The sequence below is a fragment of the Triticum urartu genome, chromosome 7A, assembly GCF_056163025.1.
Source record: "Triticum urartu cultivar PI428250 chromosome 7A, HENAU_Tu73, whole genome shotgun sequence".
In the NCBI taxonomy this organism is placed as follows: domain Eukaryota; kingdom Viridiplantae; phylum Streptophyta; class Magnoliopsida; order Poales; family Poaceae; genus Triticum; species Triticum urartu.
This window is the reverse complement of record NC_141879.1, coordinates 737,488,165-737,493,912: the sequence shown is the minus strand read 5'-3', so window position 1 is coordinate 737,493,912 and position 5,748 is coordinate 737,488,165. Positions and strand designations below refer to the sequence as shown.

The 5,748-nt window shown below is 50.1% G+C and overlaps 1 pseudogene; it reads left to right on the top strand.

The window, feature by feature from the left end:
• Window positions 1–2,104: 2,104 nt before the first annotated feature.
• LOC147962498 (secreted RxLR effector protein 161 pseudogene) lies at window positions 2,105–2,833 on the top strand (annotated as a pseudogene).
• Window positions 2,834–5,748: the final 2,915 nt, after the last annotated feature.

The following is a 5,748-nucleotide window of genomic DNA, read 5'->3' as shown; positions in this document are numbered from 1 at the left end:
ATGAGTTAATAAAGAGAGAGGTAGTTCTAGTAACTTAGCTAGTTACTGTAACATCACATATCCCAATGCAGTATGAGTCTATAACCTAAGGGCATCTCCAGCCGCGCCCCCAAGAAGGCCTCCCCAGGCGTTTTTTTTGCGCCGGCGCCGAAAAAACGACCCAGTCGTGCCCCAGGAGCCCGATTTTCGCCGGCCTGGGCCGAAAACAGTGCCGGCGGACCCAGGCCGAACCCGGCGCGCTGGGGGGCGCCCAGGGGCGCCGGGGCGAACTGTTTTGGCGCGAAAAAGCCGCAGGCCAGCCGCGTCAGGGACACGACGGCTCGTCTTCCCCCCAACTGCCTCGGTTCCCGCGGGGAATCAATGACAGCACCCTATACTCCGCAGCAAAACGGCGTTGTGGAGCGCAGAAATAAGACCATAGTTGCAATGGCAAGAAGTATGCTGAAAAGCAAGAAATTGCTAGGAAAATTCTGGGGAGAAGCTGTGACTACCGCAATGTATTTACTCAATAGAGCTCCGACGAAGAGTGTTGTCGGAAGAACGCCGTATGAAGCATGGTGCGACAGAAAACCCACAGTCGATCACCTCCGCACGTTCGGATGCATAGCACATGTGAAGACCGAGGGAGGGCATGTTGGCAAGTTGGAGGACAGGAGCTCCCCAACTATCCTACTCGGTTATGAGGCCGGGACCAAAACATATCGAGTCTACAATCCCGTGACGAAGAAAGTGCAAGTGTTACGTGACATAGTATTTGATGAAGAAAAGGCATGGAATTGGGACGACGCAGCAGTAGTAGATCGCCCCACACAAGGTGATGATATTTTCGTTGTGACATATAATCACATCAACCATGCAGGCCATGACCATGACGACGACGGGCATGGAGATCGCCATGATGTCGATGACGACGACGACCTAGGTGACGGTGCACCGGCTACTCCATCAGCACAAACAAAAGTGCCAAGTTATGGGTCGCCGAGCTGCTCCTCACCATGGGTGGACGATCCATGGTGGACTGAAGACAATGACACATGATCGGCTACTGGTGGTGCAGCACCTAGTGCCACGGTCGACACGCAGCAGCCAACAATGTCCACAACAGTAGATGAAGACTCTCCAAGTTCAGTGGGACGAAGCATGGTGGCTGGGTCCCCTGAGCGGACTCCGGGAAGAGCACCAACGCCGGCGAAACTCTGGCGAGTCCTAGATATCTACCCTAAGGAGGCTCTTCGGAAGATCAATCCTGTGAGGATGAAAAAGGTCAGAAGGAAGTGTCTACTCATCACAGAAGAACCAGCCACATTCGAGGAGGCGAACGAAGAAGAATCATGGCCTAAAGCTATGGATGATGAGCTTGGTTCAATCCAGGATAATGACACATGGAGTCCTGTTAATCTTCCTGATGGGCACAAAGCAATAGGTCTCAAGTGGGTCTTCAAAGTTAAAAAGGACACAGAGGGTGTCGTGGTGAACCATATATAAGAATCGTTTGGTAGCCAAAGGATATGTCCAGCAGCAGGGTGTAGATTTTGAAGAAGTATTTGCTCCAGTTGCACGAATGGAATTATTACGGTTGTTCATTGCTCTAGAAGCCCAAGAAGCTTGGTTTTTACACCATATGGATGTGAAGTCTGCGTTTCTGAATGGAGAACTAGAGGAAGAAGTGTATGTGAAGCATCCCACTGGTTTTATCAAGAAGGGAGAACAGCATAAAGTATTCAAATTGCACAAAGCTTTGTATGGCTTGCGGCAGGCACCTAGGGCATGGAATACCAAACTTGATAGCACCTTGATTTCACTCGGTTTTGTGAAGTGTCCGCTTGAGCACGCTATGTACAAGAGAGGCACCGGTTCAGACTGTCTCCTTATTGGCGTGTATGTAGATGATCTCTTGATCACAGGAGCTGATGAAAGGGAAATTGGAAGGTTCAATAAGCAAATGAAGGAATTATTTAAAATGAGTGATCTGGGCTTGTTAAGCTGTTACCTCGGGATCAAGGTGCGTCAAAGTAAAGACGGGATCACGTTGTGCCAGGAGGCATATGCCTTGAAGATCTTGCATAATTGTGGCATGGAGGATTGTAATCCTTCGCAAACGCCTATGGAGGCGAGGCTGAAGTTGAGCAAGAGGAGCAAGGTGCCGACTATTGATTCAACCGAGTACCGAAGTATTGTCGGAAGTTTACGATATCTTGTGAACACTAGGCTAGATTTGGCATACTCGGTTGGCATAGTAAGCAGGTACATGGAGAACCCTACCACTGAACATTTGACTGTTGTGAAACAGATTTTGAGATATGTGAAAGGGACTCTAAAGTATGGCTGCAAGTACACAAGGAAGAAGGAGGACAAATCACTTCTAGTGGGCTATAGCGATAGTGACTTGGCAGGGGATGTAGATGACCGAAAGAGTACATCGGGCGTTGCATACTTTCTGGGAGAAAATCTGATCACTTGGTTATCGCAGAAGCAAAAGGTGGTTGCCCTCTCATCTTGTGAAGCCGAATACATTGCAGCGGCGACAGCGGCGTGTCAAGGAGTGTGGCTCAGTAGACTCCTTGCTGATTTGACGAACCAGCAGCCAGAACAAGTAAAGCTTAGAGTCGATAACAAATCCACAATATCATTGTGCAAAAACCCCGTTCATCATGATCGCAGCAAGCACATTGATATAAGGTACCATTACGTCAGGGAATGTGTAGAAGAAGGCAAGGTGGAGGTGGATTATGTCAGCACTAAAGATCAACTCGCAGATATACTAACGAAGTCGTTGGGAAGACTGAAGTTTCAGGAGATGCGCGAGAAGATTGGAGTCGTGGCTGTTAAGTAGTCGCATTTGTGCTTAGGGGGGTGAATGTGAGTTACCGCACATGCTATATTAGGCTAAATCGAGTTCGTCTGAGTCTGTATAGGATAGCCGAAGTATAAGGTGATTCCTTAGTCGTTTTCCATCCAATCTCTAGGAGTTAAGTAGAGTCCTAAACCAGATTGATTTGTGGTCTGGATCACGTCGTGTTGGACAAGTTAGGAGGTCGTGTTGGACATGAGGTCGGTTCATTGAGCCATATATATAAAGCAAAGGAAACGAGATTGAAAAGCTGTGAATTTGGGCAGCACCAAAACCATCGTCTTTGTCCTTATTTTCCTAAGCTAGCTACTTCATGTTTTGATCTGGGAACTAACAGCCGCAAGCCACGCAACAGTGCCATCAATGCACTTCTTCGGTTGGAAAATACCACTTTTGCTGCGAGTATCAGGACGCAGGACGACAGGCGGAGGTGACGGCGGAGCAGCCACCACAGAGGAGCCACTGTCCAGTAGCGGTGAAGAAGACGCGCCTGGAATGGTCGGCCAAGACGAGCCAGAAGAGGAAGACGCAGTCGACGCAACAGTCTGCGAGGGCTCCTGCCCAGGCGACAGTGGCGCTGGTGCTGCCGGACCGTGGGGCGACGCCGCGGGGTCGACCGGCCCAGGCGCCAACACTACGGGGTTAGCCGGCCCAGGCAGCAGTGAGGCCACGGACGCAGGCGACCCAGGCGGCAACGCCGCGGGATCGGCCGGCCCAGTTGACAACGGGGCCATGGTCACAGGCGACATGGGTGCCTCGTCGAGTCCACGTGCATGTCCCATGCACTCGTGGTCGACGTCGTGAACAGCCTGTGGAGCAGTAGGCGCAGCCAGCGTAGTGGTGGCGGGCTCAGGTGGGACCTCATTATCATCCTCAAGAAGCTCAAGTTGCGCACCTCGTCCAGTCCCTGCACCATGCTTAGGCAACAATAGAGGAGAATATGCAGCATACACAAATTGATCAGGCAAAACTGGAAAAGAGTGCAACTCGCTGACGGGAGTATCAGTGGATGATGTAAGCGTGGAAAAAGGGAAGACAGTCTCATCGAACACAACGTCACGGGAAATGTAAACGCAATTCATCGGAATGTGGAGACACTTGTAACCTTTGTGGAAAGGACTGTACCCTAGGAATACACACTTTTTTTATCGATACTCAAGTTTATGCTTGTTGTATGGACGAAGATGTGGCCAACACGCACAACCGAACACTTTGAGAAAGGAGTAATCTGGAGTTTCATGAAGCAATACCTTGAGAGGAGACTTCATGTGAAGAAGTCGTGGGGGAGTCCTGTTTATCAGAAAACAAGCAGTGACAAAAGCATCGCTCCAGAACTGAAAAGGAACAGAGGCATGTGCAAGAAGTGTTAGACCAAATTCAACTATGTGATGGTGCTTGCGCTTAGCTGCACCGTTCTGCTGATGTGTATGAGGACAAGACACATGGTGTGAGATGCCAAGTTTCTGAAAAAAGGTGTTGAGATTACGATATTCACCCCCACCCCCAGTCGGATTGCACATGGATAATTTTGTGCTTAAGCAAACGCTCTACATGTGCTTGGAATTTCATAAAGACATGAAACACATCAGATTTATGTTTAATAAGATAAATCCAAGTAAAGCGACTGAAAGTATCAATGAAACTGACATAATAGTTGTGACCACTGACAGAAGTTTGGGCATAGCCCCTCACATCTGAAAACACAAGTTCGAGAGGAGCCGTGACAACACGACTCGATACAGAAAAAGACAACTGATGACTTTTGCCTTGTTGACATGCATCACACACTAAAAACTCCTTATTTCTCGACTCAACAGGAAGACTATGACGACGAAGCACATGGCGCACAATGGGAGTGGCAGGATGGCCAAGGTGAGAGTGCCACTGCGACGATGACACCCGAACACCACTGAAAACTTGAGGAACTCGTGCATGGGCTCGGGGCACATCAAGCGCATATAATCCACCGTGAGCTCGACCACTAAGTAGAACATCCCTCGTGTCTCGGTCCTTAACAAAAAATGGAAAGGGTGAAACTCAACAAACACATTGTTGTCACGAGTTATTTAGGGATCGAGAGTAAACTACGTGTGACTGAAGGAACACGAAGGACATCAAGAAGACGCAAGGTTTTAGTTGTACGCGAAAGAAGAGATGCCTGACCAACATGTGAGATGGGCATACCTGATCCATTGGCAGTGCGGACCTGACCATGACAGGTGCAGGCCTGGCGAGTGGCCAGCTTGTCAAGCCGTCTCGTCAAGTGGTCCGTGGCACCTGTGTCCATGTACCATGCAGGGTCCACCAAATAGGAAGGAGTGAATCCAGGCTCCTGTGTAGTAAGAGCAGCTTGCTTCTCGTTACCTTTCCCATTGTTCCCAATGCCAAGGAAATCACGTTTAGAATGACGATGACAGCGAGACGCCAAGTGCCCCTCAATGTTGCAAAGCTGACACTCAACCCCACCACCACAGGCCTTGCAGTGTAGCCGCTTGCGGCCAGTCGGAGGAGGAGGCAGAGCGGGAGCGGGTGGACGAGGTTGCTTCCCCGCGAACGACGGCTTTTCTGCTTGGCACCACGGGCACCCCCGCGGAGAGCAGCGTTGGCAGACGGACCCTCCGTATAGACGCCGACGGAGCGGCGGGCGCTGTTCCGTGTTGAGGAGGCGTGCGTAGAGGTCGCGAGGCGGCAACGGTGTGTCACGTCCATTGATGTTTTCAACGAGAGAATCATAGTCCTCATCAAGCCCATTGAGAATGAACGAAGTAAACTCCTCATCACAGAGCGGCTTCCCAATAGACGACAGTGTATCAGCCAGACTTTTGACCTTGTTAAAGTAGGTCGTGATGGAGAGATCATGTTTCTTGACCTCACCCAGCTGGTTACGAATGGCAGAA